Raw genomic sequence first — 13,070 nt, 5'->3', positions numbered from 1 at the left:
TGCATGGTTGTCATCATTTGTTGCCAAGAGTCTTAGTCTTCGCTTGCCACTGTAGCATTGTTAAATCACAAGTTTTCAGACAAAAGGCTTTTGTGTTCAACAGAGATGTAGTGTTTCACAGGAAGCGTTGATGTTTGAGCCTCTCCTGAATAAAGGATCAGTTCCCTGGGAAATGGGTGGAATTTATTATATGAGTAGGTGAAAAGGGGAAAAGAAAGAATTCTCACTGCTTAAAAGAGGATGCTTTAATATTAATGTTGCTAATGATAACTCTTCTGAAGAGATCACAAAGGGAAAACGTGAGAGTAATCGGGCTTGGCGCTCCCCCCGCAATGCTCGGGTAGAACGGGTGTGTGTAAACCCTCCAGGTGCCTGCAGTCCTTGAGCGCTGGTGGGCTGGAGGCAGTGCCCAGCAGGCAAGTAACCATGCGGGTTATGGAGGAGCCAGGTTATTAGTGGCAGGTAATTGCACTGAGTGCAGTGGCTGAGCTGTTGCTGCTGGGGTAATCGTAACCCTGCGGTGAGCGCAGCTTGCGGCCTGGCTGGAAATGCGGCACCTTCCTGGGGTTGAATATTCTTGTAGCTTAATCAGAAGTAGGTGAATATTCCTTTGGTTGTCTGATGAGAAATCAGTGGTTATCATTGAATGTGTTTAATTTACAACGAATTAAAGAGCAAAGCGTCAGCACAGAGGAGAAGGGTGATTCTTCCTGCACAGCGTAATTGCCAGCTCGTAGGACTGTCCTAGGGAGTGCAGAGCAGGTGGTGATCAGGTTAATGTTTAAGTAGGTGTGTTGGGTTTGCATGGCAAGGTTCTGATAGTGGGGGGGCTACAGGAGTGGCTGCTGTGAGAAGCTGCTAGAAGCTTCCCCTGTGTCCGACAGAGCTAATACCAGCTGGCTCCAAGATGGACCTGCCGCTGGCCAAGGCTGAGCCCATCGGTGATGGTGGTAGTGCCTCTGGGATAACGTATTTAAGAAGGGAGGAAAAAAACACCTGCGCAGCTGCAGCCGGAGAGAGGAGTGAGAACGTGTGAGAGAAACAGCCCTGCAGACCCCCAGGTCAGTGAAGAAGGAGGTAGAGGAGATGGTCCAGGCACTAGAGCAGAGATTCCCCTGCAGCCCTTGGTGATGAAGACCACAGTGAGGCAGGCTGTCCCCCTGCAGCCCACGGAGGTCCATGGTGGAGCAGATCTCTGCCTGCAGCCCGTGGAGGACCCCACACCGGAGCAGGTGGGTGCCTGAAGGAGGCTGTGACCCTGTGGGAAGCCCGTGCTGGAGCAGGCTCCTGGCAGGACCTGTGGATCTGTGGAGAGAGGAGCCCATGGAGCAGGTTTGCTGCCCCCCCCCCCCGCCTCTGTGGGGGACCCACACTGGAGCAGTCTGTGCCTGAAGGACTGTCTCCTGTGGGAGGGACCCCACGCTGGAGCAAGGGAGGAGTGAGGTGTCCTCCCCCTGAGGAGGAAGGAGCGGCGGAGACAAGGTATGACAAACTGACCCCAACTCCCGTTCTCCGTCCCCCTGTGCTGCTGGAGGGAGGAGGTAGAGAATTTGGGAGTCAAGCCTGGGAAGAAGGGAGGGCTGGGGGGAAGGCATTTTAAGATTTGGTTTTATTTCTCATTATTCTATTCTGATTTGATTGGTAATAAATGAAACTAATTTCCCCATGTCGAGTCTGTTTTGCCCGTGATGGTAATTGCTGAGTAATCTCTCCCTGTCCTTATCTCAACCCATGAGCCTTTAGTTTTATTTTCTCTCCCCTGCCCAGCTGAGGAGGGGAGTGGCAGAGTGGCTTTGGTGGGCACCTGGCATCCAGCCAGGGTCAACCCACCACGGCAGGGTACTTGTATAAATAATATACACTTTGCTTTTCAGAAATGGATGACTGTAGGCTGCTTCTGTATGGCAGGGAACTGTAGCATCCCTTATGGAGCAGGGCAGGAAGATTGCTTTATTGTAAGGTGGGATTTGTGTTTGGGGCAGGATTAGCAGATTTGGGTTTTAAGCGTGGCATGCTGGCATGTGTAAAACCATGAAGGATGTTGTGTGTGGTGACGGAGATTGTGGTTTGTTACAGAATGTTGTTCCCCTGCAGAATACTGTATTGCCAAAGGTGCGTATGAGATGTACTTTTTTTCCAAAAATTATGAAATCCTGATAGCAAAGCACTGTATTGGGGGGGGGAGGTGAAAGCTATGTCATGCACAGAACAGACTTAGATGCTTGAGTGGCCGTGGGACGATGCCGGATGGGAAGAAGAGAAGAGCTGTAGGGATGAGCGGGGTGAGTTGTGGGATCGTGACGGTGGGGTGCGAAGGGAGAAGTTCGTTCGTTGGGGTGTGGGAAATGAGGGAGTGGAGTGGGTAGTGCGTGCTTGACGGCGCGTTGGTGCGTGCTGTTGAAGCAAGGGGAAGTTTGGCCCAAAAAACCCCAAACACTTCTGCGCATTGATAGTTCTGTCACCTGTGTTCAAGAAAGGCAGAATGGGAGCAGTTTTAAAGCAAAGGTTATGAGTGTGCTCAGGGAAGCGAGACCTCTTCTTTCACAAAAGGAAACCTGAAGAGTTTGGTTTGACTGAACTGAAGTGGTATTTGGAGAGGTTTGCTCTCTGGCTGCGTAGGGTTTGGAAAGAAAGTGAACTTTGTGGGGGAGGGAGAGCGAAGGAGGCTGGGAGCCCAGCAGACGAAGGGGTCACAGTCCCCTCTTTGAAATACGGGAGTCTGGGTTCTGATCCACAGAGTCCAGGCAGAGCCAGTGGTTCTAAGCAAGTTCATGAGGAGCTAATTAACGTGCTGGAGCACTAATTTAAGGGGTGGTTCAGGTGATTTCACAGTACGGAAGTACCTGTACAAGCTGTAACATTAGAGGTGCAGGAAGGCTTGAAAAATGTCGAGCGTGGTCCGGGAGCTGGCAGGTGAGGGATGTGCACAGACAGGGTCGATGATGCTTCAGCTCTCGGGTCTGTTGTGTGCAGCTGAACTATGCGAGTGGGAAATACTTGATGGTTGTTTGCTTCAGAGATTATCTCAAAGTGGTTTGCAGCGTAGTAAACATCACCCCGCGGAGAGGCCGTTCCTCCCCAGGGGGGAGCGCGGGAGGGCACTGAACTCTGCCGAAGCAGCGGTGGGAACCCCAGCGTTTCTCTGCGTTGGGATTCGTGGACCGTGTCACCTTGGTGCAAAGCTCCCGACCTTGAGTTCTTGAAGACCTGGTGGGCATCGTACCTCTGCAAGAAGGCTGCTGATCCCCCTTGTTAAGTAGAAAAGCTGTGTTTTCATTTCACTTGGAAGATGGAAGGCAACGGAGCAGTCCTGAAGTTCTTTCTCTCGTTTTGGCTTTCCACACCGAGGGGAGGGAGGTCGGGTCGCCACAGCAGACGAGCGGCTGGTCCGTGTTCCTGCTGCTGTGCATCTGCCCCAGCATCGCCGTGCTGCGGCCGGCCCGTTCCCTTTGTTCTCCCGTGTGTACCAGCCGGCGTGCGCCTCATGATGCTCTTCAGCGCTGGCGTTTGTAAAGCGCTTTGAGATCCTGCAGTAAAAGTCTTGGCGGTGCAGAGCTCTGGCGCGTTTCATGCCTCTAGACCTTTTTTCCTGGAAAATCTTTCCTCTCATCGTACTGTTAACAGCCGGACGTGCAGTTGATGGAGCGGGAAAGCCCACTTCGCTGGGTGAACCAAGGCTTTCCCCAAGTGCCTTGTTTTTTAATTTCTGGTTCTGATCCGCAGCAGCCAGCATGGCTCACTGTCTTCAGGGCAAGTATCACGTTCTCTGGCTGACATAATGGACTTTACAAGGGGACGAATTAAATTAGTATCTCAGAAACGTACTATAAACCAGTTTTGATGGCACTAAGAAAAGTTAAGTGGAGGAATCTGTGCCTTCTGACGTATTCTCAGTTTTTAATTACAGTGGGTCTCTGTGGGTTCATTAGCTTTGTTAGTGCGATGGGTAGGAGTTAGCCGGGTGTTGGGAGCAGTCACTCCTGCCAGTCCTGGCCGGGGGACCGCTGTTGCTGCCATTTCCCCCTTTGGCTTCTCGGGTTGAGGATGAAAATGAACCTGAGTCAGTGCCGGCTTAACTTCCCTCACGGGGAACATTGGCTTCCAGGCACGGACCGTCCGAGTCATCCGCTCACCCCGCTGTGGCCGTTGGGTAAAACTAACTTCAATTTATTTTAATGTCTTACATACATTAGTGGAAACAGGTTCTGCTGGAAGGCAGGCAGGCGGACCATGTTGGCTGTTCTGCCAGCGCTTGTTCCGGGAATGTATTTTCTAGGATTTTAACAGACCAAAACCAAGGCACCCAGCGTCTGTTTTTTTTAAGAACGTGTTCTTCCCAAAACTCAACGTTTTCAAGAGTCCGTTGGCTCCGAAGAAGATGGAAAGGGGTAGTAACTGGAAGATGGAAACACCTTTGTTAAAGCAGAGGGGCCAGCCAAACTTAACCCCCTCTCCTAATGAATTTTGTTGTCCGTCGCAAGCGCAGAAGCAGGTGGGTTCCTCGGCTGGTGGAAGCGGGCAGGTCGCTGCCCTTGGCTGCCGCAGCGTTACCTCCCTGGTGCCACCGTGCTTTTAACCCGCCGGCGCTGGAGCAGGTCTCCGCCATTCGTGCACGGGGAATCTGCCTTTTCAGATGGTCCTGAGCTTCCGATAGTGCCGCTTTGTTGGTACAACTGAGGGCAATTGTCTGCCCCGGGGCTGCGTGGCCCCTCTGTCCTGCCCTCGCCGGCGCAGCTGCCCGTCGGCAGCAGAGCGTGATACTGCCTTCATTGTGCAAACAGTTTGGGAAGTGCAGCGGGGAGGGAGGGAATCTGTCCTTAACTGCACATCATACTGATAGCGGAGTACTTAATAAACCTAACATTAGCGCTGAAATAGAAATGGTTAGAAAACTTGTGGTTTCTCCTCGAAACCACAGTTTGGGTTTTTTGTTGTCGTTTGTTTTGGTTTTTTTTGAACAGAAACTTCTGCTTTAGAACAGCAGACTCATTCATTGATCTGTTCATGTTAGTCATGGCTCGAGATTTCTTACTCCTGATAACAGCAGATAGTTTTTAGCTGTACAGCAAAATTATAGTAATTTCTAGATGGGCTAAAAATAGCTACAGCTTTGGTAAGAGTCCACTATGCCGAGTGCAAAATAATCCCCCCTGCACCTGCACAGTGAAGAGCAGTTTATCCTGAATTGCAGCTGAAGCTATTTCAAATAGAAAGCTGAATTTTTAGAAAAAATCAGGATTCCAGGAAGTTCCCTGTGTAACAAACGTTCCCTAAAATCCCTCTCCCGCACACCTGAAGAAGGCGAGTGAGTCAGACTGCCGAGCCCGACGTACCCACCCGCGCTGTCCGCTCCTCGCAGCACTTGGTCTCGCTCCGGCAAAGCCGCGGGACGGGCACGGAGCCCGGCAGAGCCGCGGGACGGGCTGCAGCCTCGCCTGGCCCTCGCTCAGCCCCGTCCCAGGCAGCGAGAGGGCTCTGGCTCGGCCTGACGCTCATCCCCTCCCGACCGAAGGGCTGCGTGTATATGCAACAGTTGTAGGGCTATTAACATAATTTTATGCACTAATTTGTGTAATCATTAAAGAGTTGAGAAGGGCATTGTTCGCATGAGTAATTACCTCTGTATTCTAATAGCTCTAATTCATCTCTTAAGTGAGTTTCATATTTCTATGAGTCAGCTAACGATTCACGCTTCGGGTATAATATTTTTTTTTAAAAATACCCGTTTCTCGTATGACTTGGTTGCACTCTGCGTAGCTGATGACGTGATGGATCCTGCCGAGCTTAGACCACACGGATGTCTACCTGGGAAGATTTGCCAGCGTGGACCCGGAGCTCCGGTGCTGGGCTGGCTCCTGCGGCAGGGATGGTGCAGAGCGTTTTACTTGCTGGGATGCCGAGAGGCTGCAGAAAGCGGCTGCCTCCAGCACGCCAGCGGAAATTTAAAAATTAAAAACTTGGCAGTTTGCTGAACTCTGGGTCTTTTCCTTCTGACAAAGGGCAGGTCTGTATTTTTCTAGTGATTTTTGATACTGTTTTAAACTTGGGAAAAACTTCCTCTGTGCAGCTCTGGGTTGGATTTGACTCTGCCTCCTTTGGCCACGTTCCCTCTCCATCCCCACACACGTGTGTATCTTTACAGCGCACGTTAAGAAGCTGCAGGCCAGAGGGAAGGCACAGGAATGATGTGGGACCTTTTCCTGGCGGCACCGAAATTCATTTGAGCCAGAGCTGCCCGGGTGCCTGCACCTCGATTTGGCAGTGGTCAGCGGGTATTGCCAAACATTTTGCTCACCCCCTTGGAAATACGGTGCAGAGTTGGTTCCTCGGCCGGCGAGAACCTCGGCCGCCCGCTTTCTCACCACCCCGCCGGAGTTGGGATGCTCTGCGCAAGGCTCATCCCTGTGGGATCAGCCGAACGATGCAGACGAATGCACAAACATTGATTATTTTGGAGACAATCCATAGCTGCCAAACGAGATTAAACAACACCCAGGTCCCAGAAAAAAGTAAATAGCAAAGAATAAAGAAAATGGGGCACGGGGTTGGCAAAGGCACGAGTGGGTCCTGGGGGACCATGGACATCTAGCCGGGTATTAATCCCCACCATCCCCATTCCCTTCCCTGAAGGATTTCCGAGCTCTTTGCCGCTATTAATCGCAGCAGCCCTGCAGGGAAGGTAATGCAGCATTATCCGCGTTTTCCAGCTGTGACTGGGGAGGAGGGAGGCAGCCGGCTCGCCCGAGCTTTGCTGTGTGTCAGTGAAAGATCAGGGATTAGCGCTAGGATTTCCTCGCTGCCTCGGCTGCTCTAATTCAGTGGCCGTGTTTTTCCCTAAATGCACTGACCTTATGTGCCTGCTGCCGTACATCCCGTGCCCAGGAGGAGCCGGGGCAGATGGTGGGAAGGGGAGCAAGGCAGGAGCGGATGTTTCCCTGCAGTCCTTGGCCCAGCACGAAATATTACTAAAAATGGTCACTGGTGATTAACCAGAGGAGCGAGCTGCTAAGTAATTGGTACACACTCTGTCTCGTGAAGTTTTCAAATCAAACCGTGGATGCTTTTCCGGAGAGCAGCGCTGCTCAAAGGCAAAGTGCCGAGGGCAGCGCGGGGCAGACGCGTGGGCAGGGGTCGATGAGCCCCTGCCAGCAGGTCTCTGAAATGTCCTTGTACAAAATGGAAAATATATGCTGTATATCTGCACGTCTCTGTGTAAATTGTATATAAATCATATATACGCGTAGAACCGAGGATTTGATGTTAAGCGTGGGCAATCCGCATGGGATGGCATCGGTACCTCGGCGCTGTGCACCCCTCCGTGTGCCGGCTGTCCCGGGGTGTCCCCCACCCCACGTGTGCACCCGTGGTGGGCAGCAGCAGAGACGGGCGGCTCTGCTTTTGGGGCAGGGGCCGTAATTTTGCACGTGCCTGAGGACGGCGGCAAAGCCAGCAGCCTGCCGCCCGTCCCCAGGGCCAGCGTGGCGAGCGGCAGGGAGGGCAGCTCTTCTGCTCTTCCGCAGCCGCTTTGTGGGAAAAAAGTTGTGACGGAGATAACCAAAATAATAACAAAGGGACACTGGGTGCTCGCGGTGCGGGGCAGCTCTGCCGCTCAAGGTGCCAAGCAGAGATTAGCTCTGTCGCAGCTGAGGACAAGGAGGTGGGAAGAGATAACGCCACTTTCCCGGCACGCTGCCCGCCGGCGGTGGGGCTAAACATAGCCGTGCTTGCTCCTCCTCGGCCGCAGCTCGCTGGCCGCCGTCCCGTGGGCTGTGCCGGCTGGAAGCACCGAGCATCTCCCGCCATGCCGCGCCGTGGGCTGGGCTGCGAGGGAAGCGGTGGAGCCGTGGAGGAAGGGAACCAGCCCCCGGCGATGCTGCGTGCCCGGGGAAAGTGAAGCTCAGGCTGCGGGAAATCGGGAATCCGCCTGCCGTGGCACCGCGGGGAGAGGGGACGGTGCCGGATTCACAGGGTTGACAAAGTTTAGGGAGGATGATGAAATCCCAAGGGAAGGCAGGGAAGGTTTTCCATAGCAGGTGCAGCAGCGTGGCCGAAGTGGGGACAGGGGGTGCACGAGGTGCAGCCGGGAGGGAACAGTTTGGGAGAACTGCACAGAGGGGACCGACCGTTGCAGGGCTGTTTGGCATGGGAATGCTTTCACCAGGGAACTCCTGAAAGCACCGAGTAGCTGTAACATTTTTTCTGCCTGGCGGGGGGCACAGGTATCGCCTGGCTCTCGGGGAGCCCTGGGCTGGCAAGTACATGGTGGGAGCTCCCACCCAGCTCCGTACGGATCCGGACGTCTCTCTGCCACCGGGACAGCGTGTGGCCCTTGTAGTACCACGAGCACAGCCATGGGCATCACGCTGGCTTTTCCAGTTTTGCTCTCTACCTCATACATGGCTGCTGCAGTGACGCACCTCAAAGTTTGGTGCAAAAAAACATGAAAACAGAGAGTCGAGCAGCGTTCAGCCATCCCTGCTGAGTCCTGCAAACGAGGCTCCTTCCCTTTGAGTAGCTTCTTGCTGCATCTCCATTGATTGTCGTAGTGCTTTTCTGCAGTGATTCAGCCGAGCTGGCTGGTAATTTCCTGCATCCTATTTTCCTCTTTTGAAAAGTGGAGCGATCTTTCAGATGTGCTAATTACGAGAAGGCGACGGCACTCTCCGCAGCAGCAGCAGCAGCGCTCCTGCTAAGCCCCGGGGCAGGCGTGCATGGTGGCCCTGGCACGGTGCAGGCAGAGCATCGCTCCCACCGCTGCCCGAGGGCGCGGGATGGAGGGAGGGATGGATGGCAGCAGGCTCGCGTGGTAGCAGAGACGATGACTGTGGGCAGCCATCTGGCAAGAGCTTTCCCTTTCCCTCTGCCTAGCAAATGGGTTGTCTGTCCCCGCAGCACCTTCCACCCGCGTTTTGGTGCAGGTCAGGGACGTGCTTGTCCGGCGGGTGCCGGGCAGAGGGATGCGATGGGATGCTCTTCGGAGGATGCTGAACCATCCCACGGCGTAAGCCGGCACGGTATGGCTGTGCTGGTGGGGAGGCTGTCCCGCCAGAAGCTGAGCCTTCGCAGCGGGCACATGCTCTGCTTCAACCTGTGCTTCTTCCTTGTGCTGACTTATTTTACTGTCTCTTCTTAGTTTCCCTGATCAGTTTGAGAGGGAAGTCGAGACTGCAAAGAGAGAAATCAGAGAAGACACAAAGTTGGGAAGCAGCTGAAGGGAAACTGCCTGCGGGGAGCACATTCTCAGTAATGTTGTTGCAGCTTATTTACACACTCGAGGGCTCTTCAGCCCCATGGAGCTGTGAAATTCAAAGCCCGCTGCGTCCCTCGGGGAGCAGAGCACAGACAGAAAGGGGTTCCTCTGAAGCTGAAATATTTGACAACATCTTCTATTCTTAGTGATGCAAGCACACGCTCGCCGAGCAAAATCAGAGCATGGTGTGTCAGCAGGCAGGCAGGGGCTGGGGGAAAGCGCTTTGAAGGGCTCGGGTGAGGAGGGTGCATGGGTGCATGTGCCTGCCGTGGGGCAGCCTCTCGCCCAGCCCAACTCATCCGCTCTATAACCATGCGAGATGCAGACAGCAGAAAAGCAAATTATGATTTTATTGCTCATGTCCCACTACGGGTCCTAATGCACAGGGGGCTTCTGCAAGGCTAATGGGATAAAATGGGTAGGGTTTAGATGGTCCTGCTGGGGCTCCCGGGTTCACGGAGGGGAGCTGCATCCCCCTGCCCTGCCCGGCTTCCTGAGCAGGCAGCACAGCTAATGGCACCTGTGCCAACAGGTACTTTATTAACTATTTTGTGGCTGAGCACGGTGGAAGAAACAGCTCCTCTCTGTACGAGTTGTGCCACGAGGTGGGTTCAACAGATTAACCATGGGTATTGCTTCTTCTGGAGGTGGACGTCCCCGGGGAGCTGCATGCTGGGTGGCAGGAGGGCACGTGGGCGACCGAGGGCTGCGCGGGGGTTTTGGCAGTGCCGGCAGCGGGCAGAGCACGGCTGTGGCACTGAGGGGCAGCCCTGGTGCTACCCTGGTCCCCAGGAGGCTTCCCAAAACCGGTCTCGGTACAGGCGCTGGAGGCAGGGGACACCCCGGCAGCCCCAGCAGCATTCCGGTCCTTCCCAACGATGTGGGAAGTGCTGAGGAAGAAAGGAGGGAAGATTTTTTGTTTGAAAAGGGAGAAAAGAGCAGCCTTGGGACAGTGGTAAACGGGCCACACGGTTCCCGGTGCCCTAGAAATTCCCTTTGCACGCTTGCCATGGGTACCAGAGCGGCAGCACGGTGGCTGCTGATGCTATCACTGTCCCAGCTCGATGACTAAGGGAGCTGGAAGGTATAAATTAAATAACACAAGACTTCAAGCCACCTGTTGTGTGGGTTTGTCCAAAGCAGTGCTGCTTTAATTAAGATGGAGAGTTTACAAATCTAACCTTTGTTTATTCTGCTTTGGGGCATATATAATGTAAATATGTGTTTTCAAACACTGTGGCTTTTTATATTTCCAGTTATAATTCTGGGTAAAGGAAAGTTTGTCAGGTTTGGCATAGACTTGCCCTTTATAAATACAGCTCCTGCAAACTCCTTCTCCCCCACCGGGGATTCTCTGCAGCACCTTGGCTCGCTTTGCTCCCAATGCAGTTTTTCTCTCGGCGATCGCTGCCCCGTGTCAGGGGTGCGAGAGGGGCTGGGAGGGCTCAGCCGGACACCGTTGAGAGGAAAGTGGGCTCCAGCTCTGTTTCCCTCTCCTCCGACTTAGTAAGAAGGCTCTGAGTCTTCTAGGTTTTTTTCCGGTATCCCCTCTTGGTTCTTTAGTTGTGAAAACAAGAAGAACATGGAGTTTAGCCTCCTACGTGCTCATCAGGATTTCTTCGATGACTCAGTGATACGCTTGGGTAGTTTTCTTAGCCTTTAATTGAAGTGAGTGTGATCCCTTAACAAAGAGACTTCTCCCAAGTCTTCATTAATAAGCGTTAACAAAAATAACTGACCAACCGGGAGAAAAATAACCAGGAGCGGCAGTGGTGTCCCCCTCTCTACAAACGCGGGTTTCCTCCTCTCTCTCGGCTCTCCCGCAGCCCCTGCTCTGCTGATGGCTGCACCGCGGCTGGGAAGAACACCTCTGCGGAGCAGAACAAACCGTCGACGGGCGAGCTGGGCCGGCGCGATCCCAGCAGGGCTGACAGTGCGTGTTGCATGTGCACTAGCAAACCCCTTTGACTCCTTTTTTTTGGTTTGTGTTTCTTAATTAAGAGCTTCTGCAGAGCAAGGGTGATATTTTGCATGTTGCCAGCGCTGCCCGCCGGCTGCATCAGCACAGAGATCTACCGTGGTGCAGTCAGGGGTGATCAAAAACAAGCAGGCTCCAAATTCCCTGAGGCAGACGGACTGTCAGAGCTGCTGGTGCCCCTCAGTCCGTCCGGCCACTCCAGGCAGCCAAGCCCCCCGGGCACCTATCCACAAACTTTCCTCTGGGGTCACAAGGCTGAGAAACATTTTTTTTTAATGCAAACAGAGTTTGATGTAATCGCTCGGCTCCAGCGCTGGGGTTTCAAGGAGAAAAGCTAGCAGATAGCCTGAGAGGCGTGAAACAACCGCAAGTGTCACTCTGAACAGAACAACTACTGTTTTGCAATGCTCTTGGAAAGTGAAGAAAAGCTCGGGGAGGGCTGAGGACCAGCGCCGCAGGAGCCAGGTGACTCGCCCAAAATTGCACAAAGTGGCGGCTGAGCTGGTGGGCTGGGACCCCCGATGAGTCCCCTGCCAACGGCTGCTCAGCCCCTGCCGTCCCTCCTCCCCACCGCGGGAGCACGGCACTGGCGTTACACTGAGCTGGGGCTTTGGGACCGGCCTTTGCATTATCTGTAACAGGAGACAAGAAAAACCAACCGGCTCTCCCATAAGGGAGGAAGTAGTATGGGAAACTTCATTGACGTGAGCCGTATTTAGCCCTGCTTACTCAGGTCAAGCTGCGCGGAAGCCAGCGGCGACACGGCTGCGTTTCTTCAATCGCCCGACCTGCCGGGTGTTTTTGGTGAAGCGGGCACCGCGGCGGCCGAGGCCTCAGATGCGCAGCACGGCTCAGCGCGGATCTGGGCCTGAGCAAAGAGGATTGAACAGAGCTGGGGGGGGGGGGAGGGGGGGGGGGGGGAAAAAAGGTCCTGTAAGCCTGTTCTCATCTCCCCCAGTCCGAGGGAAGACGGCCCTTCTGTGTGAGCAGAGGTCTGGTTTTAAAACACCTGTCCTGTCACGGCGCTTAACCCGCCGCACTGGCATTTGTCCCGCGCTCCCCGAAGAAATGCCAGACGCCCCTCAGATGCCACCCCAGGCGGTGGCACAGGTGCCCCCCCGGTGTCCCCGCATTCTCCCCTGTCCCCCCGAGACCGCTGGGGAGCTCAGGGCCCCGTCCCCGCCCGCCTGTCAGGGAAGTGCTTGATGTGTGTAAACACGTAATTAACGGTAAGTATATACTTAATTGCTTGTGGCTTTGATTTGCATTCGGGTGCTGCGCTGCAGATGCCTTAAGATACCAGCAAACCCGGTCAGTTTGCAGCTTTGAGGGGTGCAGGACAGCCTGCGGGGGGGGGGCTGTGGAAGCCCCCCGCAATCGCCAGAACCGTATGAACCAGGCCAGGGGCTGCACAGCCCTGGAGCGGAGGGGGGGGGGAGCCCGTCCCGGCCCACCGGGAAGCCGCCGTGAGTACCGGTCTTGCGGGGACAGCGCTGCCCACACCTCCCCGGTGTGCTGACGAAGGGCTTTGCACCCCCGGGGCCAGCCCGCTGAAGGCGGCAGCGACCCCCGGGGCGGCCCCAACATCCCTCTCTCCCCCTCGCCCCCCCACCTTCACTCCCGCCCCCGCGGGTCCCGGCGCTGCTGCCGCCAGCGGCGGGCGGGCGGGCGGGGCGGCACTTGCGGGGCCTCCGCCCGCCGCCGCCGCCGGCGGCCCGCACCCGCGGGCGAAGCCGCCCCCCGCCGCTGCCGCCGCCGCCCCCGCGGCTCCCTCCCTGCGCGGCGGGCGGGGGCGGCGAGCGGGCGGGCGGGGAGGGGAGAAGGGAGGGGAGGGAGGGCGGG

This window comes from Haliaeetus albicilla, chromosome 9 (genome assembly GCF_947461875.1).
Source record: "Haliaeetus albicilla chromosome 9, bHalAlb1.1, whole genome shotgun sequence".
In the NCBI taxonomy this organism is placed as follows: domain Eukaryota; kingdom Metazoa; phylum Chordata; class Aves; order Accipitriformes; family Accipitridae; genus Haliaeetus; species Haliaeetus albicilla.
This window is presented reverse-complemented; position numbering follows the sequence as displayed.